This window comes from Saimiri boliviensis, chromosome 4 (assembly GCF_048565385.1).
Source record: "Saimiri boliviensis isolate mSaiBol1 chromosome 4, mSaiBol1.pri, whole genome shotgun sequence".
NCBI classification, from domain to species: domain Eukaryota; kingdom Metazoa; phylum Chordata; class Mammalia; order Primates; family Cebidae; genus Saimiri; species Saimiri boliviensis.
The window spans coordinates 20,682,131-20,705,662 of record NC_133452.1 but is presented as its reverse complement, the minus strand read 5'-3'; the positions used below and the strand labels follow the sequence as shown (position 1 = coordinate 20,705,662).

General features: G+C 44.1%; 1 long non-coding RNA gene across 1 annotated transcript; it reads right to left on the bottom strand.

Annotated features, from left to right (window-relative positions):
- Window positions 1–368: 368 nt before the first annotated feature.
- LOC120363212 (uncharacterized) lies at window positions 369–14,854 on the bottom strand. Its single transcript, XR_005578850.1, has 3 exons — window positions 14,688–14,854; window positions 709–1,084; window positions 369–570 (listed from the first exon to the last, which is right to left on the bottom strand). It is a non-coding gene; the product is annotated as an uncharacterized LOC120363212 (long non-coding RNA).
- Window positions 14,855–23,532: the final 8,678 nt, after the last annotated feature.

The following is a 23,532-nucleotide window of genomic DNA, read 5'->3' as shown; positions in this document are numbered from 1 at the left end:
TCTTCCATGCTCACTCTGGAAGCCCGGCCCTTTCATCACTTTACTATAAACTGAAATTCCCAGAAATTAGAATCTGCATCTGAAATTCCATTAGAATCTCCACATAGGTTTGAATTCTAAAATGAGAGAAGAAATCGACTATACCCATTCTTGGTCTCAGCATCTGAAACAGCTGCCTGCTGACTCATCGTGTAAACACTGGTTCATTCCCTTCTTTCTGAAATCTGCTTGTGCGCACCCAAAATTATTATATTCTGTGTTCGACCATGAGAGCAGGACAAGCTGAAAGGCTGGAGGAGGGCCTCTGCCTTTCTCAATTTAAGTAAATCCATCTGGCTTTAGGCAGGCTCTTCAGATTGACACACTCTCCAGACGTAAATGTGATTTTATTAAGATATAGGGTGACATAAAAATATTTGTGTAATCAATATATCTTGTTCAGCTTGAAACTCTGGGACAGGTCTTCAAGTAATCTCATGTTCACAGATCAAGTAGTCTAATCAGAAGTCTTGATGAAAGTTGGAGGAGACATCATGGTAATTTACACTAGATTCATATTATATCTAATTTCTGTATGCAAAGAAACAGTAATAAGTTTGTACGAATCCTCCCCCACTCCCTTAACTTAAAACACAGGAGACCCCTTTAACTACATAATGTAATACCTCCAACAGGATGACTGGCAGTACTTCCACCTTATTGACTTACCTTCAGTATTTTGCTTGACTGAAGGGAATTCCTCATTAGAGTAAATGGCTATTCTTCGAAGTGATTCTCTTCTTGACACAGTCCATTTTAAATATCCTACTTTTCTTAATAGTTTTCAATGCAATCCACCATCAAAGGAGTTGATGAAAAGAAATAAAATGGAAATGTGGACCTGGGGAGAAGTGATTGAAGGTTCTTCCTTTAAGGGATTGGCTCCTTTTCTCTTATTACACTGTGAAATCTGAAAACATCTCTTGCAACTCTGGTCTCTGTCTTCAGGACATCCCAAGACGCACCACCTCCACGGTTCCTCCCTCTTAGATTATCCCACCCAGTCTGGCAAATGGAACAACGCTGAGATTCTTCCAGCGGACAACTGAAAAGGACACCGAAGAAAGTAGATACAGTCCATGCCCAAAGAAGCACGTAACTTCAGTTTGGAACAGGACTGATGGAAAGATCAATTAGACAATGCGCACAAAGGTAAGTAACGATCAGTGCTGTTGTACCAGAAAACAAGCACAAAGGCTGAGACTTTCCGGTGTTTGGGGAAACAGCCTCAATAAAAGGAATCTCAGAATGGATTTATCCCTCTATCCTACCTTCCATCCCTTCAACTGAGCCTTCACTCATGCTGGGCACTGTACCAAAGGCCAGCAACTCAGAAATGAGGACACTTGGTTCCTACCCTTATAGACGAGGTGGTGGTGGAGGGGGATGCAGAGGGGAGTTGTTGAGGGAAGACAAAAAATCGTGCAGCGAATTGTACCAGAAGACGGGGTGTAGGCTGCTGAGGGAGCAGAAAGGAGGAAGGAGACACGAACTCTGGGAGTTGAGGAAAGGCTGAATCCTGGATAGAGGTGGTGCCCTGCAGAATCTGGAAAGATGAGTAATAATGAGAGCAAGCAGTACAAGCCGGGTGCGATGGCTCACGCCTATAATCCCAACCCTTTGAGAGGCTGAGGCAGGTGGATCACTTGAGGTAAGCAGTTTAAGATCAGCCCGGGCAATATGGTGAAACTCCGTCTCTACTAAAAATACAAAAATTAGCCAGGCTGGTGGTGCATGCCTGTAATAGCAGCTACTCAGGAGGCTGGGGCAGGAGAATCGCTTGAACCCAGGAGGCAGAGGTTGTAGTGAGCTGAGATCACGCCACTGCACTCCAGTCTGGGTGTCACAGGGAGACTTCATCTTGGGAAAAAAATAAAAAAAGATAGGCATTTGCTGCTGCCACCTGTACATGCACCTTCAGATGTATTAACTCATTTAATTCTTTCAAGACTCCATGCGTAGATATCAGTATTATCCCCATTTCATGATGCACAGAGAGATCAAGTAACTTGCCCAAGTCACGAAGCTACCATGTGGCTGAGCTGGGGTTGAAACGCAGGCATTCAGTGGCAGTGTCCACATTCATAACTGTGATGCTAAGAGTTTGTCAGACAGGTAGGAAGCAATTTTCTGGAAGAGGGTCAGGGCCATAGACTTTGTTAAATGACAGAGCATGACATTCAGTGTCAGTAGAGCTTAAAGACCCAAGTTTTGGAAAGCAGAGGAGATCTGAACCGTAGACGTAGCTTCTAGAAGTGGGCCAAGAGCACCCCGGTCACATGCACTGGTGACCAGGGGACTGGTGGCCATCAAATCAATATGGTATGCTCTATATTTCTCCCAAAGACTCAGGAGGGGAGAATTGGATGCTTTTTTCTCATATCAGATAACTTTAAAATGTGGCTTTAGGTTATAGAATAGGATATAAAATTACCATGACATTTTTTCTTGTTTCTTCTTCTATTTGATATACTATTTAAATTGTTTATTTATTTATTTATTTGTTTGTTTGTTTGTTTGTTTATTTATTTTTGAGATGGAGTCTTGCTCCGTTTCCCAGGCTGGAGTGCAGTGGTGGGATCTCAACTCTGCAACCTTTGCCTACCGGGTTCAGGCAATTCTCCTATCTCAGCCTCCCTGAGTAACTGGGACTGCAGACACACGCCACCACGCCTGGCTAATTTTCGTATCTTTTAGTAGAGACAAGGTTTCACCATGTTGGTCAGGCTGGTCTCAAACTCCTGACCTCAGGTGATCCACCCGCCTCGGCTTCCCAAAGTGCTGGGATTACAGGCGTGAGCCACCACGCCCAGCCAAATTGTTTCTTTAATATATTTATTTATACTAAATAAAACAACTCACAGTTATATAAATTATTTCTATTTCTGAAATTCCTTCATGCTTTCTTGTCTGAGATAGTACCTCTGTCCATGCTCATACAATTAGATATTGATGCATGTGGGCAAAATTAGGGTGTTTTGCTGTTTATTTATGCGGATATGGAAGCGGTGCACACTTCGTTCCACAGCCTGCTTTGCTCACTTAATAATATATCATGGCCGGGCGCGGTGGCTCAAGCCTGTAATCCCAGCACTTTGGGAGGCCGAGGCGGGTGGATCACGAGGTCGAGAGATCGAGACCATCCTGGTCAACATGGTGAAACCCCGTCTCTACTAAAAGTGCAAAAAATTAGCTGGGCATGGTGACACGTGCCTGTAATCCCAGCTACTCAGGAGGCTGAGGCAGGAGAATTGCCTGAGCCCAGGAGGCAGAGGTTGCGGTGAGCTGAGATCGCGCCATTGCACTCCAGCCCGGGTAACAAGGGCGAAACTCCGTCTCAAAAAAAAAATTAAAAAAATAAAAAATAAAAAATAATACATCATGGACAGCCCTCTAACGTTGTGTTACTGAGAATCGCACAGAACTCCACACCGTCACTTTTGTACCATTCCCCTACAGACAGATGGTTTCCAGATTCTGCCTCTCCAAGCAAAGCTGAAACTAATACTTCTGTCTAAAACAAATACAGTTCTCCTTCCTCTGCCTTTAGGCTTTAAAAATTATACAGTGATTACTGGACTTGTTACCAAAGGCCCACTTCTATCTTCAAGGGAAATGGCTCCCTAGAATTTGCTCCTAAAAGCAAGTGGTCTGTGCAGGCCTAAAATGTCAAATTGTGTGCAAGAGTCTACTTTTTACAGGACACTATTTCCCTAGAAGACCGCATGAAACAATTTCCAGAAAATGTCAACTCCAGGCTTCATGGATAATTTCCTCCATCTACCTAATTTGCACCATTGAAACAAAGCTTTTTTTCAAACCACTAATCAGAAGTTCTTATGTTGTTTTCTCTTGGACCATGGCTCTTTAAAATAACAGCTGAAATGTCAGAGAACTCCCTAGTCCACCACAGGTGTTGCTGGACTGGGCTGTTAAGCAGTGACAGTCAACATGGGAGGGCAAAGGCAGGCAGGAGCCCCTGCAGGGCACAGGCAGAGGGGCCAGCTCAGATTTGAAGAGTGAGCTTACTTTTTGTATGAGCCTGGGTCATGCATGCTCTGTCGCCCGGCTGGAGCGCGGTGGCGCAATCACCGCTCACTGCAGCCTCAGACTCCTGGGCTCAAGCCATCCTCCCAGCTCAGCCTCCTCAGTGGCTGGGACTACAGATGCACCACCACCCCCGGCTAAGGTGATCTTCTGATTTCCCATCTCCAATGTTTAAGCCGTTTTAATATGAAATTGATGGTATTTGTCAAGGAAGACTCAAACCAAATAGAAAGTGCCTGAGTTCTGCTTTCTCCAAGCCTCTTGCTGCAGCTCTCCCTGTTCAGCAGTCAGGGCTCACTCTCCTCTGCCGTCACCACCCTGCCACTTTCCTGGCAGTTTCAACAGCTCCTGCTCAGGTAAGCCTTCCCTCTTCCCGACAACCGCCACCCCTCCGGCAAGGCTATCCACTCTCACCCTCCACTGCCTTCTCATCAGTGTGAGCTCCCTGATGGCAGGAAGTCATCCCTGCGGCCCCATCCCTGGGGCCCTGCACTGGGTCTGCTTCACACAAACACACGGGTAAGGACACAGATGGCCTCAGGCACATCACACACCTCCTGCCATGGGCCAGATGCTGTTCCAAGAGTTTCACACACGTCATTTTGTTTAAGTCTTAAAACCGCCCTCGGGTAGGCACCACTCATGTACTTTCGTGGGTAAAGAAGCTGAGATAAGGCACCTGCTTGCAACCAGGGGGCCCTCTTAGCAGCCAGACACACTCCTTTGATCTGACTTAAAATGATGATAAGCGGCTTCTCTAGGCCAGGCGTCCCCAAACTATAGCCCCGCACGCGGCCCCCTGAGGCCATTTATCCGGCCCCCCCGCCGCACTTCAGGAAGGGGCACCTCTTTCATTGGTGGTCAGTGACAGGAGCACAGTATGTGGCGGCCCTCCAAGGGTCTGAGGGACAGTGAACTGGCCCCCTGTGTAAAAAGTTTGGGGACGCCTGCTCTAGACTATTCAGCCACTCTCACAACCCGCAGCGCATTTTACGTTCTGGCCTCTCCGATGCACACCTTACTTTTGCCTTCTGTGTTCCTAGCTGGCGTCTATCTTGATCGTATCCTTTTTACATCAGTTTCATAGCTGCCCCTATGGAACTGGAGCTCATTAGTGAGCTGCCGGTGCAGCCACTCTGCTGGAGGGGGCGAGTAGAGGTGTCCCTCGTTATATTCAGTGAGCTCAAGCTGTAATGACACAGTCTGAGTCCCAGGGAGGAGTGCATCCGGTCATGCGGAGGCCACCTCTTCCAAAACCCCGCGCCATGGAGCCGGCGGTGTCCCTCTTTCCCCTGAATTCTAAGAAATGAGCATTCTAATCCTTTGGGATACAGGGAGGAGAACATCACACACCAGGGCTTGTGGAGGGTGAGGGGCCAGGGGAGAGAGAGCATTAGAACAAATACCTAATGCATGTGGAGCTTAAAACCTAGATCTCAGGTTGATAGGTGCGGCAAGCCACCATGGCACATGTATATCTATGTAACAAAGCTACACGTTCAGAACTTAAAGTCAAATAAAATTTAAAAAAAGAAAGAAATGAGAACTTAAAGTAAAATGTTCCCCAGAACTTAAAGTAAAATAAAATTTTAAAAAAGAAAGAAATGAGCATTCTAAGGCTGGGCACGGTGGCTCACACCTGTTATCAGCACTTTGGGAGGCTGAGGCAGGAGGATCACCTGAGGTCAGGAGTTCAAGACCAGCCTGACCAACATGGTGAAACTCCGTCTCCACTAAAAATTCAAAAATTGGCTGGGTGTGGTGGCACATGCTTGTCATCCCAGCTACTTGGGAGGCTGAGGCAACAGAATTGTTTGAATGCAGGAAGCAGAGGTTGCAGTGGGCGGAGATCATGCCACTGCACTCCTGCTTGGGCGACAGGGCAAGACTCTGTCAAGAGGAGAGGGGAAGGGAGGGGAGGGGAGGGGAAAGGAGGGGAGGGAGAAAGAAAGAGAAAGAAAGAAATTGGCGTTCTACACATTCAGAGTTCAGTAAAAACTGTTCACATCTGAGTTTTCCCTCTGGCCGGCGCCCTCTTTCTCCCAAGGTGGTCATAAGTAGCAGCACTGTATCCACTTGAATTCTCCGTCGGTCATTCACATGTATTGAAGGCAGCAACTGCCCCAGCTCTTCCTGTGCCCTCTGGAAAAGGACACTGGCAGCAAGCAAAGTCAGGAATTTTCTGGAGACCTGCTGCAAAGGGGGTGATGCCCAGGTGAGGCGCAACTTGACCAGCTCCCAGCACTGCTATCCCTGCCGTGGGCCTGTTTTGTGAGCTGTGTCTGAGGCACATGCGCTTTTCTCTGTCTTGTCACTGGTGCAGTCAGGTCCCCACCCCCAGCTACAATCACTGCTATTCATCTGCTGCCACAGTTCTGCCTCTTAAAGGACATGTGGCTACCCTCTCCCATGCCTCACCCATCCCCCCACCCCACACACACACAGAGGCCAAATTACACAGCAGAGGAGTGACGGCGCACACAGCCACGCGGGCAGCAGCCCTTCCTGTATTTCCTTTTTCTCTTTGCTCACCTAGTTTCAAACTTTACTATGCTACAGTCTCTCTTCCCTTCCCCCTGCAACCCTGCATACAGACACACACACACATGCACACACACACACTCCCAGACACATACCCTATCAGAAGCAATTCTAGGCCACACCTCCCAGAGCTGAGGGCAGTGCCTAGGGTGTGGATGCTCCCGACAGGTCAGCTTCACCTCCTAGGATACTCACCTCGCAGCACTGAGCCCTCAAAACACCCCACCAGGACCCACAAACCCAGGACCTGCCCTTACGGACACCTCTAACCAAAGGCGCTCTCTCTCTCTCTCTCTCTCTCTCTCTCTCTCTCTCTTTGACTCTCTCTGTCTGTCTCTCTGCCTCTTTCTCTCTGTCTCTCTCTGTTTCTGTCTCTATGTGTCTCTCTCTGTGTCTCTCTATCTCTGTCTCTCTCTGTCTCTCTCTTTATGTCTCTATGTGTGTGTCTGTCTCTCTCTTTCTGTCTCTGTCTCTGTCTCTGTGTGTGTGTGTGTCTGCTTGTGTGTCTCTCTGTCTCTCTCTTTCTCTCTCTCTGTTTCTGTCTTTGTGGATGTGTGTGTGTGTGTCCCTCTCTCTGTCTCTGTGTTTGTGTGTGTCTGCTTGTGTGTCTGTCTCTCTCGTTCTCCCTCTCTGTTTCTGTGTCTGTGTGTGTGTGTTTGTGTGTTTGTGTGTGTGTGTGTGTCTCTCTCTCTGTCTCTCGCTAACACTCTCACTCTCAGGCTGCGCTTTCCTGTGCAGATGCGTCTCCTGCCTTCATTTCTTCCCTCATTTCCTGACTGCCAGTTGCTGCCTGCTCTGCTCCAGGCCCTCACTCCATCACTGGTCTTACAAACCAGTGCAAAAGATGGATTGACAACAACAACTAATAATAATAATAAAATTCTAAGTACAGTACCTGAAATACAAACTGTTATCTATTTGAAAACAGACCAGGAAGCAATCATTTCCACTTGGCCTGTGAGCAAAGGCTGTGGTGAAGAGCTAACATGTAAGCTAGGTTTTGAAGGATGTGTAGGAGTTCCCCGGCAAAGGATGGGAAAGGCATTCCAGGGAGAGGAGGCTACAAAAGTAAAACTCGATGGAAGGGCATGACATGGGAATACCAGGGGGTGGCTTTTGTTTACCAGGGTATACAGATCTTGAAATAGCACAGAATAGGTCCTCAGCAAATATTTATTTTGGATGTTGAATGAAGAAGGATAAAGCCAGATTTTTATGTCATATAAGGAAGTCTAAAGTCTAAACCTTAGTGTGTAGACAGTGAGAATTCGCCAAACTTTTTTTTTTTCTTGAGAAGGAGTCTAGTTCTTGTCACCCAGGCTGGAGTGCAGTGGTGCGATCTCAGCTCACTGCGACCTCTGCCTCCCAGGTTCAAACAATTCTCCTTCCTCAGCCTCCCGAGTAGCTGGGGAGGCGTGCACCACTACACCCGGCTAATTTTTGTACTTGTAGTAGAGACGGGGTTTCAACATGTTGCCCTGTCTGGTCTCGAACTCCTGACCTCAGGCGGTCTGCCCACCTCAGCCTCCCAAAGTGCTGCAACTTCAAGTGTGAGCCACCGCACGTGGCCTACCAAACTTTTTTAAATTAGGGAAATGCCGTTATGACACGTGGGTTTCAGAAAAGAGATAACTCAAGACTGTATGCAAAATGGATTCTAAAGGGGAAGTTTCGGGGGCGTACGGCGGCATACTGGCTCACTGTCTTTTTATTAGTTATGTCAAATCCAATTAGGCTATCCTTTCCTTCGCTTTGCTTCAGATCTTCGTTATTCTTGGGAAATCATATAACTATGCTGCATTAAAATCGCTGCACCTGTTTCATATAGTCACCTATTTAACATATGGACATAGAGGCCTCTGAAACCTCTGGTTTTCGTCATGCATCTCTGCATTGTTTTCTCCAGAACCCCGCCCACTCTCACACTTAACTTCCAAAGGATACTTGCTGCCTCCCTGGTAGCCAGCTTTCATCTGCTCCCTCCTTCTCCATTTTCATTTTGTTTGTTTGTTTGCTTGCTTGTTTTGAGATGGAATCTCACTCTGTCACTAGGCTGGAGTGCAGTGGCACGATCTTGGCTCACTGCAGCCTCTGCCTCCCAGGTTCAAGCAATTCTCCTGCCTCAGCCTCCCAAGTAGCTGGGATTACAGGCATGCACCACCACACCAGGCTAATTTTTGTATTTTTAGTAAAGACGGGGTTTCACCATGTTGGTCAGGCTGGTCTCAAACTCCTGACCTTGTGATCTGCCTGCCACAGCCACCCAAAGTGCTGGAATCACAGGTGTGAGCCACCGTGCCTGGCCACTCTCCATTTTCATTTAAAATCCCACTTCATGAACAGCTCTGCCACTATGAGTCAGTCTTTTGCCAAGTTAACTCTTTCCTTTTGCTGGGTGCCTCCTGGAGATGCGGTATGGTAATCAACCACAGAGATGACTGTAAATGTGGCCATCTCAGACTTCACGTCAGCCCATCACCTGAGGTATGTCAAGCCAACAGTTCACTAGCACTGATGAGTTCTCACCACATGACAAGACTCCTATTTCTTCTTGTCAGCCTCCACCCTACCCTTTCTTTCCATGAGTCTCTGGGGGCAGCTGGTCTCTAGGGGCGAGCACCAGAAGAGGTGGAAAGGTGGTCATTACCCCATATGACCCGGCCTACAATTCCCACTGGGACAAACTTAAGAAGATATAAATTGTAGCTCTAGCATTTCAAGCTAGAGAAGAGATTTGCTTTTTCAATAAAACAATGATAGAATTTTGGATCCAATCATGTTTTCCTTCTTGTTTCCTTGAAAATTATTTCCTGCATAATTCTGTGGCAGCCCACGGACTCATGGCAGTTCCACACATGAGTCCTGTGAACTTTGGAAGTGTTTCCTTTCTGCCAACATCTTCAGTGCTGGGATTAGCACATCACTCATCAAATAAGACAGGAGAATGGTCTCCCCACAGGAACGCCTGCTCTTGAATTCCTAAGCCAATCTCATTTATAAAAAGTTAAGCACTCGTGGCATAACTTGTGACCGATCCAAAAAGACTTTAGCTGTACTTTGCTAAAACATGTACCATATTTAAAATCTAAAAGTGTTATGAAACTCAGTCTCTAGAAAATCATTGTACTACCTTACTCATTCTAATTTTTATGGGAATTGCACTAATTCTTAAACTAGCAAGCAAAGAATGAATTAATGTACAAGAACCATTGAATGGAATATGATTTTCTTGTCTTGTTTTCTTTTTTGAACCAAAAAAGTGTCTCAAGGAATAATTTATCCTTAAGGATAGTTTCTTGAGATTATTTCCATTCAATTTCTTAGAGACTTCCAGGATAAGCAGATACTTGAGCTGCAGACCTGGAAAGAAACCAGCAGTGAACCTGAAGATGGCGGAGTTCTGTGCACATCTTCTAAGGCTGAGCATGGGAGTCCTTGAAAAGGGACATTGTGGTTGGCGGACTATGGTATGTTGAGTTATTAGCATTAATACTCACCCATCCCTATACCCATCCTGTTTTTATTTAAAACTTTGGTATTTTTCTCATCGCAAATGTTTTTGCATTAACTTTGGTTTTTAAAAGCATTTCATATTAATTCTCTTGATTGAGTATCTTGACGCCCTTTAAACTTTTCACTGAAGACAAGTATTTGGTCAGCTCACTCTAGTCTTAGTACTGCTCACACCCTTTGCCATGTGATTTTGGGGTTCCTCCACACACCAGACAGAATATATGTCTCCTCCTTTTGACTTTAGTCATGTGACTGGTGTTGGCCAATGAAATGAGACAGAAGGGATGATTGTGTCACTTCCACTTGCCCTACTTCTCTTCCACTCTTACCATGAAAAGAACATGCCTTTGGTCCCACAAGGAGAAGCATATGGAGCAGAGAAGGAGAGTTACAGGGAGCACAGGCAGCCCAGCCAAGCCCTATGAGGTGCACCCAGCCTAGATCAGCCAAGACACGGAGACCTGAGCTACATCAATACTACTGTTGGGATTTTCTTACTGTTCATTTCACGGAAATATATTACACATACCAACATATGAACAACAGTTATTTCACCCTGGCTGGTTCATGTGAGTTAATCCTGTAATCCTGTTCCCTTTCCCCTTGTCAGCACTTGGCTGAGGAAGGGGGCTGTCTAGGCCCACTGAGGCCAATGAAACATAGAAGAGATTTGCTGGAGTCTTCAGGGTAAATTATTTCCTTCTTTAATGTGACCTGCCAGGATATGCTCTCTTACTCTCTTTCTTACTTCTTTGCGAATAAGAAAGAATGTAGTTTTGACCGGGCGCAGTGGCTCACACCTGTAATCCCAGCACTTCGGGAGACCCAGAGGGTAAGATCACTTGAGGTTGGGATTTGAGACTAGCCTGGCCAACATGGTGAAATCCCATCTCTACCAAAAATTACCTAGGCATAGTGGCACATGCCTGTAATCCCAGCTACTTGGGAGGCTGAGGTAAGAGAACCCAGAAGGCAGAGGTTGCAGTGAGCCGAGGTCACGCCACTGCACTCTAGCCTGGGTAACAGATCAAGACTCTGTCTCAAATATCAAAAAAAAAAAAAAAAAAAAAAAAAAAAAGCGTGCAGTTCTGATGACCAAAAAAGGCCTCCAAAGACCTCCAGGGGAATAAGCCTGAGAAGAAGTCATCTATAGGGGAGTAGAGAGCTGTGGCAATCACGGGAGAGTAGGCAGAAGGCGTAGCAGAACCTACGAAGTCTCCCCAGCCTCTGGGTTTTCGTGCAGGTGATTGATCGGGTTTTCATGCAGGTGATCGGGTTTTCATGCAGGTGATTGCGTTTTCATGCAGGTGATTGATCGGGTTTTCATGCAGGTGATCGGGTTTTCATGCAGGTGATTGATTGGGTTTTCATGCAGGTGATTGATTGGGTTTTCATGCAGGTGATTGATTGGGTTTTCATGCAGGTGATTGGGTTTTCATGCAGGTGATTGATTGGGTTTTCATGCAGGTGATCGGGTTTTCATGCAGGTGATTGATTGGGTTTTCATTCAGGTGATCGGGTTTTCATGCAGGTGATTGGGTTTTCATGCAGGTGATTGGGTTTTCACGCAGGTGATTGGGTGCACATCTTTATGGTTTAACCCACCTAGAGTTGGGCTTCTGTTTCTTGCCACTGAATGACCTCTCTCTAGCTGACTCGGGTTATATGACTGTTTCTGAACTCATTTTAGGACCCTCTCTCCACATTATTCCAAATTTAATAAGCAGCTACCTCATGATCTGAAAGAGAGTTCAGGCATCAGGCTCATGGTCATGATTGAAAGTTCACAGTCCTTCCCTCACAGGGAGCTTCACAGAGCTTTCTGCCTTCATTCTAGATAGTGTCTCCTCCTCCTCAATGGGACCATAATTATACACATAGCTTCTCACTTTTCCCCATGATATCTCTACTTTAAAATGGACAAGAAAGGGAATAATAAAATCAATTGAGGTATTTTCATATGATGGAACATCATAAATCCATTAAAATCTTTTATGTATTAATTCGGTAAATATTTACTCAGCATGTACTCTGTTCCCAGGACCATACTACAGAAGAACACCTGATGATATGGAGAATGTTGAATATAGACTATCCAAAATTCAAGCTACAAAATGTAATCACCATATCTGATTTAGATGATATTTAGATGAGACTTTGGACTTTAGACCTTAAAGTTGTTGCTGGAATAAGTCAAGACTTTTGAGGCTGTTGGGATGGAATAAATGTATTTTGCATGGAAGAAGGACATGACTTTGGGGGGACGTGGAGCAAAATGCTATGGACTAATTGTTGATATCTCTTGAAATCCATGTTGAAGCCCTAAGCTCCAATGTAATGCTATTTGAAGGTGGAGCCTTTGGAAAGCAGTTACTTTTAGATGAGGTCATGAAGGCAGGGTCCCATGCTGGGACTGGTGCCCTTAGAAGAGGGAGAGACACCAGAGCTCACTCTCTCCATCAAGACAGGACACAGTAAGAAGTCTGCAAGCCAGGAAGAGGCCCTCACCAGGAAATAAATCTGCCTGTACCTTGATCTGGAACCTCCCAGCCTCCAGAACTGCGAGAAATAAACGTTTGTTGTTTAAGGAAACAAACAAAACATAATTACAGTACAATCAAATATGTGAAAAAGGAGTGTGTGTGTTTATACCTACAAAGAAAATAGGACTAAGAAGCTATTCTAAAAATATCGGTAAGAATTATCTGTGAATTTTAGCAGAATGTGCAATTTGCTGCTGCTTTGTGTTTTTCCAGATTTATCATATTTTTCTGAAATTAACATGTTATTTCTGTAAACAGGAAAAATACACAACAAAAGAAATCATGCCAGTGTCTTTGATAAATCTAATAAATCCTGAAGTGCTTGTATTCTAGATTGTATTATAATTATGTGATTTCTTTCTTCTTTCAGTGGACCTTGATGTTTAACATATATTTACACAAAATTGCTATGTATATGAGCTAGAGAGGAATATTTTTAAGTAATCAAGAAGTCATATTTACATTTAGAATTGCCTCTGTTTTCATGCCAGATGCAGAATTTGGAAAGGGAAGGAAGAACGAGACAGGCATTGCAGACCGCGTACACGAGTGAGTCCTCCTCAAAAACCTCTCAATATACTTCCAAGAGGGCAGGAAAAAGGAGAAAAAGAGAGAGTGTGTCATGAGACCCAGTTCTCTGGAGGCTCAAGAATGAGTTCAACTAACTGTCCACCCTGCTAGCAGGGAAGAGCTGACTGTACCTTCAAGTCTCTGACCAACCAGTATGTGAAAACCCACATGCTGAGACACTTCCAGACAAGAGCCAGTTACTATTAAAAAGAAATAAAGTTAATTTTTTTAAAAGGAAGATGAAACATTTCTATAGTTTTCATTGCATAATGACAATGCCATAATTCATCTTAAAATATTATACAATAACTTCATCTCAAAATGATAATACAGTAATTCTGTTATACTACTAGAGGGAATTGGAGTAGAGGAAATACGTTAGAATTATATGGGTGGAATGCTATACTTGCATATAGAATTTAATATTTACAAACCATGTAAATTAAGGATTATAAACTATATTACTTTTGCTTACTCTTTGATAAAACTCTTTCCCATACATCATTGCATTTGATTCTCATAACCTCCTTATATGGTCCTTTACACAAATATTCTTCCCTCTCTTTATATGAAGAAGAGACCCATGCAGGCAGGGTAGGATTCAAGCCCAAATCTTATGTGGTCAGGGGAGAACTCAAATATATTATTCATGCTGATTAGATATAGAAATATCTCATTTGCCTTCTTTTTAATATGTTTACTGAACTAGAAAAATTGATTACGCTGGATAAAATTTTCCACACATGAGAAAGCACCCAGTACAGTTCCAGCATTTGGTGGATGTTCCCAAAATATAAAATGACTGACATGCACTTGATCTTAATAAGGAACAGACTTCTTTAGAAAATTACAGCCTTTATATTAGAGTTTTCATTACTCCTTGCTTTGCTCGAAACCCGCCTACATGCTACTGAAGGGCTGCATCCCAGGGGATAAAAAACTTTGTCTCAAATATCAGAGGACTTGAGGTCAAAACCTCCTAAAGGTAGCAATTTATCTCCTTCTTATTAATTCAGACCATAGTTTTAAAGAAAACCAATCTGATCCCGAATATTTCACATGTAAAATGAAAAAGAGTAAAGCTAGAAACCACACATCTAAAATTTTTCCTGCTAAGAAAATTGCCGCAGTCAGAGTGGTTGGTTTGCTGCTGAAAAACAAGCTGGGTTGGATTTGGTGAAGCTTGAACTTCCTCTCAGCAGACATTGTCTCTGGCTGTGAGGTTTACATCTTACAATACCCAGTAAGCATGTCCACGGAAAGTAAAAGCTTCAATAAGTCATTCAGATGGTTTCAAATATTCAAAATACGTGGACTCAGGAGGACCCACTGTCTTGACAGCTGTGTGAATTTTTCACATTTCTACATGATCAAGTTCTTCGGGAAAATTGTCCTCTTCCCTGGGAACCTGAGAACATGGTATTCTGCACCCACCTGTGTGTTGAATAGGCGTTAACTTTGTCTGACAGATGAGAAAAAACCTGCTAAAAACCAGGATCCATGTATTTTTTAAAGGACTGCTTTTTCCCCACTGAGACCCTCAGTGTAAGGACCAAATGCAGCTGAAGGAAGCTGGCCTGCCAGGCTTTCAGGGAGCTTCCAGGCTGGGCCAGTCAATGTGCCCATGAACTTCTGGCCTCGGAATCTTGTCAGTGATGCCAATAATTAGAATTACGTCAATAATAATGTCAGTCATGCTAATAATTATAGTGCTTATCAATAATGCAGATCCTTGGGGCTTTCCCCAGACCTTCCCAATCAGAATCTCTGGGGGCAGAGCCTTGGAAACTGCATTTTAGCAAGGTCCCCTTGTAACTCTCCTAATTCCCCTAAAGTTTGGGCAGCACTGATCTCATAGCTCCCGGAGAAACAAGACAAGCACAAGAAAAGCAAGTGAATGCAACTCCAAGAAAGAGCTCGGGCTCCATCCAAGCAGGCAGAGCGACGACAGGTACACAGACTGGTCAGGAAAAATGCTAGACAGACAGAAGGTCAGACAGTGGGGAGTGACGAAGAAGCAAGCTCTTGCCCACATGAGAGACAGTGTAGCTCCCTGTCCAGTCCACGCTGCTATGGCAACTAGGGAGGTCGAGACAGCAGAAGGACACTGCAGCCTCTGTGTTTGTGGCAAGGGCCCGCTGGCCTTGCTGTGGCCTGGGATTTGCCCCTTCTCCAGCTGTAGAGTCCGGGGTCCCACAGGAGCAATAAGGCCACACAGCGGTGTTGTGCGATGAACTGGAGGCAGGGAGTCTCTACTCCAATGGTGTGCCCATTAATGTTTAATAACAGGCTCTCCAGGGAAAAAGAAAACCCTGGCTTACAGCATTTGCCACTTTCTATGGTGTAAATACTCCCACCATGGCTAATTTCAAGCCATTCAGTGATGTCACTGAACATGAACTTAGGAAAATATAGACACACAAAGGCTCTCACATGCCAGATTGAGTCCCCTCCAGTGCATGGCTGCCTAAGCGCGTGCACACACACACACACACACACACACACCCCTCACATAAATACACTTTTACTTTTGTATCATTTTGTTCTTCTCACACTCCTGTTCCTAAGGGAAGAAGACTGTTCCTCCTGTCCTGTAACTGAACATGTGACTATTCTTTGCTAATCATGCATTTACTCAGAAGCGTCCATTTTTATACAAAAGATCATTTTCCCTTGAGTTAAATAAAAAGTTTTGTATTGGGAAAATGTTCATCACTGTTAACCTATCTCTTTTCAGTCTGATAAAGAAATTACCATATGTCTATATAGTATATAGGCAGATTAATCTCTCTCCCTTCCGAAAAGACGTCCACATCCTAATCACCAGAACATGTGAATACATCATGTGACATGGCAAAGGGAAATTAAGGTTGAAGGTGGAAGTAAGCTACCAATCACCTGACCGTAAAGCAGGGAGGTTATGCTGGATGATTCTGGACCAGTGTTAGCACAAAGGTTCAGCAGGGTTGGATTCAGAGTAATGGGATGTGAATAAGACTGTATAGTCCACTGCTGGCTTTGAAGATGGAGGAAAAGGCCACAGATCAAAGAATGAGGGTCGCCTCTAGAAGCTGGAAAGGGGCAAGAAAACAGTCTCTCCCAGGGCCTCCAGAAAGGAGCACAACACTGTCAGCTCCTTGGTTTTAGCTCAGTGAGAGCCACTTCAGACTTCTGACTTCCGGAACTGTGGGAGCATAAACTTGTGTTGTTCTAAGACACTAAGTTTGTGATAATTTTCGACAGTAACAGTAGGAAGCTAATATAGGATGTAACCGGGAAGAGGCAAAACACGGCAAGAAAAACATGTCACTAGGAAGCCATACGTGACCCTAGAAATGCTGAGCCCATCTGTTCACGGTGCAGACATAGAAAGGCTGCCCATAGCACACTCCCTACACACACACACACACGCACACACACACGATGGGTGAGGACTCTGAAAAGCCTAGGGAAGCAGTCTGAGTCTCTCCAAGAAACATAGAGATGTTAGGGGGCTTATACCTGCCACTTTCTCTCAGCTCTTCTTTCGGAATGTTCCATCTCCACATCACCTAGTCTGAGTACATTGAAACGAGATCCTCAGTGCGAAATTAATACCTGCACCATTGGTCAGAACTGGCATTTAGCATCAGCCAACCTGGACAAAGGCAGGCTATTCAGGAATCTCCAGAAGAATTAGACAGCCTGTCTTACAGATGCTTATTCATAAAAGGGTGGGGAGAGCCGGGAGGTGTCAAACGTGTAGTCTGTAATTTGTCACCTTTCAAATTTCTCCATGGGGCTGAGAGGCCCACCAGTCAAACTTCCACATTTTACAGATGAGGAAGAAGAGACGTTATGCAAGCTGACCCAAGCCACCCCTTCCGCCCATCGGTGTCAGAGCTGGGACTCAGCTGGGCCCCTCCCCTTGGTTCCTCCACTGTAGCCCATGACCCAGGATTCTGTGAAGGAAGAAGAGGTAGACTTTGTTCTATAGTCAAGAGTCAAATAGATGCTGACCGTTTAAAAAAATACATGTGAGTAATAATAGGATTCTACAAGCTAGGAAGGACTCCCAGCCCCCTTTCCCCTGACTTCCATCTCATTATCTGCCCTCTTTCTCAATCGTCCCCAAGAGGAAGTACCAAGATGGCTTTCAAATGTGAGCACTGGCCAGGACACATTTGTTCTGGGAAGGGATCGTTGGATTTTAAAATGTCACACATGGCCACAGTTCACTATGTTTTCATTTCCATTTAAGGCAGAGAGGTAAACCGGCTCAGGCTCCTCCTCATCAGGACATGCCCTGGCATCACTCTCCTTTGCCCAACCATTCCAGTCATTGTGCCAGGTAGCTGGCCAGGTGACCATAACATCGGAAGGACAGAGGTTGAGCTGGAAGCCTGATCCAACGCGTGCTCCAGCGCAGCCTTCTCAGGGTTCTGCTTTGGAGTGGGGAGTGTGGTATGAGGCCTTACTGGGCATTTGCTCAGCTAAAAATAAAGCGAAGCTCACTTCTGTTTGTTATCACTCCTTACACGTACTGCTCCCTTCATGTCTCAGGAGGAGATGCCAAAGCCCATCTTGAGGAAGGCCATGAGGAAAAAAAGGATAAACTGTTGCCACACACATCATGGACAAATTATCCTGCAAACATCGTGTGGACTGAAAGAAGCCACTAAAGCATGCTGGGAATGTTTCTACATCTGTGAAAGGCAAGAACAGGGAAAATGAAATCTATGGAACAGGGGCCGGAGGTGGAGTGGTATTGGCTGAGACGCGCTGAGAAGGGAGCCTGCTGGGTGCTGAAAGTGTGCTCTGTCTCGATCGGAGGGGCAGCTACACAGGTGTGTGCATATGAAAAGCATGTGCTGACCTGTAGCTGAGTAACGAGCTTTATGTATGCTCTTCTGCCTTTAAAACAAAACCTTTGTTTCCCACATGAAATGTACAATTTCCAAATCATTATGTAAATGACAACGTATTTCTATTTTTAGGGCCCTGAAAAACTTAAAATTAGAAATTTTGAAACTATATTTCTCTGGATTAGACTGAAAAGTGCTGTATTTAAGTCATGTTTAATTACAGTTCTGAATTTGAATTTTCTTTCTAATTAGAAAGATCCATCCAGAGGCCCTTTTTTATCCACTTTTACCAAAAGGGCCTTTCGGAGTTCAAGGAAAGGCAAGGCAAGAAATATACATTTCAAAAAAGTTAACACATGTTGATCCTTCCACATTTCTATCTATGGAAATTTAAGACTTTTTGTTAGCATTTGACATTTTTCAGAGTCCTCTTTGCTGCTACAGAAATTTCATATCCAACAGCTATTGTATGTAAAGGAAAATGAAGAGGCATATAAAAGTAGTTTCAGAAAGTTGACTGTGGTATACCAAATTTTTTATCATGTTGAAGAGTTTAAAGGAGATGCTATAAAATATGCATTTACTGGTATTGGAATGGGTGAAAACACAGTATTTTCTCTTTAAAGACGAAAAGAACTATTTAAAAAAAAAACATGTGTTTTTCATAGCATACTTCACTTTATACCAATGATTCTAAGGTTTCTATTAAACAGAAAAACAAATTACAAGTCTGGCAACCACAAAGATGAAAGGGGGTAAAGTCTCCATAAGTGAAAGAGATTTTAACCAATAGTAAAATGATGACAAAATCCCACGGTGTATTGACAGCATTGTTAAAGCTCCAAATTATATTTAATGATAGCTAACTGACGTCTAGGGCTACAAGAACTCATGGATGTCTGGCCGTTGACGAAAAAAGGAAAAAGAGAAATGAGGAATCATGTCTCCTCTGGAGAACAACTAAGTTAAACTGATCTAGCCGAGACACAGTGGTTTCCAAGGTAAAATAACTTCTAATCAACTACGTGAATCGAGTTTGGCCCTGCCTTGCATGTACAACCCGGGCTAATTTATTTCCCCCAGGGAATAAATTCAGCACCCAACAGTAGCTCTGAATCCAAATCTATAGACCCCAGTTGAGGTCAGGACTCTTGTCTCTAAGCAGGTAAGACTTTGCTTGTCAGAGGTCATTTAAATGTGATCTTGAGCAGCAGCTGAAGCTCAGCAAAATCCTTACTCCTTGAAGAAATGCCCTGTTTACCAGGGAATCATGAGTTAAGGGAACTAGACCTAGTGGAAATGCGTAGATGTTTAGGGTGCCTGAACTTTTAGCAGAAAAGTTTCACATAGTATAAGCAAAGAAGAGGATGAGGCTCTCAATGATAGCCACACTCTTATACCAAGCATCAAAGTCAGTAATTTCAAGATCTGCTTTTCTACATAAAAATCTCAAATGCTGTTGGGCGTGGTGGCTCACACCTGTAATCCCAGAACTTTGGGAGGCTGAAGCAGGGGGATCACTTGAGATCAGGAGTTTGAGACCAGTCTGGCCAACATAGTGAAACCCTGTCTCTACTAAAAATACAAAAATTAGCTAGGTGTGGTGGTGGGTGCCTGTAATCCCAGCTACTCGGGAGGCTGAGGCAAGAGAATCACTTGAACCCAGGAGCTGGAGGTTGCAGCGAGCCAAGATCATGCCACTGCACTTCAGCCCTGGTGATAGAGCAAAACTCCATCTCAAAAAAAAAAAAAAAAAAAAATCAAATGTTAGAGTTGCCACCTGGCAAAATAAATATTGGAGCTAATAGCAAGGACCTTGAGAGGATTCTGTTCCTTGGCTGAATGCAAATTCTTGCCGTTTAGTGAAAACAGCAGGACATCAAGAAGCAGCAACTCCACGTCACATTCATCATCTTCAACATCGGCCAGTGACTTCCACCATGAGCCTCTCCCATATGTAAAAACTAAATCCAAGAAAAATTTAATATTTAGGAGTTGATATTCTCTTAACTCTTTTTTTTTTCCTTTTTCTTTTCTTTTTTTTTTATTTTTTATTTTTAAAGTCTCACTGTCATCCAGGCTGGAACGCTATGGCATAACCATAGCTTACTGTGACCTCAAACTCCTGGGCTCAAGCAAACCTCCCACCTCAGTCTCCCAAATAGCTGAGACTATAGGCACACACCATTGTGCCCAGCTAATTTTTTTTTATTTTCGTAGAGGTGGGTTCTCACTCTGTTGCTCAGGCCAGTCTCGAACTCCTGGCCTCAAGTGATCCTCCTGCCTTGGCCTTTCAAAGTGCTGGGATTACAAGCATGAGCCACCACACCTGGCCTCTCTTCACTCTTTTTAAGAGTTAAATATTCTTTGAGGAAAGAGCATTCTACTGATCAAATTTCAATAGTGTATTTTTTTCTCCAGGATTTAGGAAAGCAAAAATGCTGAGAAGTTTTGATAATCATGTTTAATTTTCAGAGCTGTTAAAATATTGTTACTTATTAGGAGAAAAACAATTTCATAGCTGTTGCAGAAAAACAGATCTTTTAAATTAGAAATAAATTGGTAGTTATCTATATGAAAACGATTTTTTTTTACCTAAATTTAACAAATTCTTATTACTGTGCAGACACAGAAACCTCAATTTCATTTGGCAGCCTGCTATGCACAAAAATTATGTTGATGCTGTGTGAAAGCCAAGTTTACCAGTCACCACCCTGCAGTAATTTATGATATGAAAAATGTGTATAGGAGGTGAGTTGCACAGGAACTGTCAGGCTTCAAGGAAGAAGTGTCATGTTAAGCAAACCATACAGGGTTGGTAGGATGTCAACATATGGAGATTAACAGAATATTCCAAGTGAATGGCATGAACAAAGTTTCCCCCAAATGGTGAAAAATAGTCCCTCCTTGCCCTGAAAATACCAAGTAACTTAATAGGCTCCTTTGCTTCTACAAGCCAGGCACACAATTTCCCTAAAAGGAATTGCTAAAGAATATTATGGGACAGGCCAGTGGCATTGGCGCCCAGGAGATCTCCCAAGCATTCCATAGCAGACATGCCTCTCACAGGGAGCCATCTCCGTGGGCTGCCTGGTAGGCAAGCAGTTCTGGGGCACCAGATCTCTTCTTGACTTTGGAAACCGGAGAGTCTGGCAGGGCCCTTTTCTTCTTTCCATGGCATATTCCCAGCCTGCCTCCTGCCAGCTCACAGGGAGGATCAAGTGAATGTGTCTCAGTTTATGCTGAGGCAATGCATATACTACGTGCCCATCATGGGAATTCAAAAATGCACAGGCAGGTCGCTGTGAGTTGCATTGCCCTGAGGACCCAGCAGAATGGGCAGGTGGCACTGGTCTGAGTCTCCTGAACAAGGAAGAGTCACGTTTTGGCCTACTTGGCAAGTCCTAAGGACATGGAAATTCCCTGGCTTCATGGTGCCCTTGCTTGGAGCAGAGACTCCCCTATTAAGGGTCAATGTCTTCCTATTCCCTGAGGAGTGTGTGCCAGGGTCCCCGACAGAGGGATTTAATAAAAAGCTCCATGGCCAAGTTAAATGAGAGTTCTGACATTAATGGCTAATAATTAGTGACTATTATTTGTGACTAATAGCAAGACCTCCTTCCTCAGGGGCCTAATAAAAAATTGTAGCACTGGTTGGAGAAGTATTTCTTGTTTTGTTTTTTTCTTCTTTTTCTTTTTGGTAAAAATTGATGGGGTATCTGTGAAATTTTTTTTTTCATGTATAATACCGTGTAGTGATCAAGTCAGGACATGTAAGGTATTATCTGAGTACAATACGTTTTAAAACAGACACTCTACTCTGCAATCAAACATTGAATGTATATCTGGAGCAGGAGTTTTTATTCCATCCCAGTGCAGGAATGGCTGAAGGAAACCAGGAAGCAGAGTGAGAGAGTAAGGAATGACATCAACATCAGTGACCCTGCAGGGATGGTGACAGGAACAATGTTTGCATGGCAGCCACATGCCCCATGACACAGCAAGGCAAGCCACAGCGGAAAACAGCAGAGAACAAAGAGAGCCGATGAAGTACCAGCAGCACTGGCTTCAGAGAAGAGCTGTAGTGGCTAACGAGAAAGTGTGAGCTAATGAGAAAGTGTGAGCTGTAGCAGGAAAGACACATTGTGGCCGCGTTTCCAGGGATGACTGGTAGAAGCGTTAACCCATTTGGTTATATTCTGTTGTTTTTACCGAAACCTTTCGCACCTTTGCAAACTACAGGGGCTTGGGAATTTAGGATACACTCATCTTTAGAATCATATCATTTCTAAATCAGATTTAGACAAATTTAGTGAGTTGGGGACTGAAAAAAAAAAAGAGGGAAGGAGAGTTTTGACTCATTTGAAACGATGCTGGAAAAAATGCATTTTAAATGACAAGAGTTCAGAACCCTTTTTTTTAAAGCACAGCAGTTTCCAAGATTTACAATTTTGTGGGTCTCTAATGGCGGAGACCCTACAAAGCAAATCCAGCTTTGCCAGTGTTCCCTTTTAGAATGTTCTTGGCATTTGTTTGAGGTCGAGGCTATTTCCATAACGTAAGTCTACACCTTAGCTGTTTTCCAACATCTGAACATCACTGTTAATGCGACTGTTTCTCTTTTATTTTGCTGCGGCCTTTCTCAGCTTCCCACAATTGGGATAGCATTTTATATCCACAGGAATGGAAATCATAACCAATAGCTCACTTTCCTCTTCTGTGGTTTATGTTTGTGTTTTCGCCCTGCTTCCTTAAGCTTCCTTGGCCCCCACCTCCCCTGCAACCATCACCCCCTCAAGCACTGCTCCACTCAGCATCTGTACTGAAAGTAAAGTTTTATGAAAAGTAGAATAAAAATATAACAGGAGCTCATGCCTAGAGGCTTTCTGAGGAGCACTGAACTTGGAGTTGTAAGGCCGGGGTTCAATGCTAACGCCCTAAGCCCCACACATAAGCCCGCCTCGGTTCCCATTGCCTATATAAGGTACGAACTCTTTAGCCTGGAATTCAAAGTTTTCCACAATCTGACACTGACCCGCGTCAGTCACCCACCGCAGGTCCCACATAAATTCTCTTCTCCAGCCAACTGGGAGGTTGCCCCTGAGCAAGGAATGTTCATCGCTGCTCTCGGCTTTTCTGTGTTCCACTTGACTAGAATGCCTGCCCATGCCTTTCCCCTCAGAGGTCCTGAGGACCTGAAGCCTATTTCTGGGTGTTATATGTTACCACCCTCAGAATTGGAAATAAGGTTATGCCCTCACTTAAGTGATGTTAGCTTTCAGTATAAGTCACCTTAGAAGATAAGTCAAAACAATTAAAGAAACAGAAACTGTCATCTGGTATTCATTGGATGTAAAAGAAAGCAGGAGTCAAATCCATGTGCAGAAAGGAAGTGTGAACAGTAAAAGGCTTGACCTGTGTGAAATCTAGCAAAA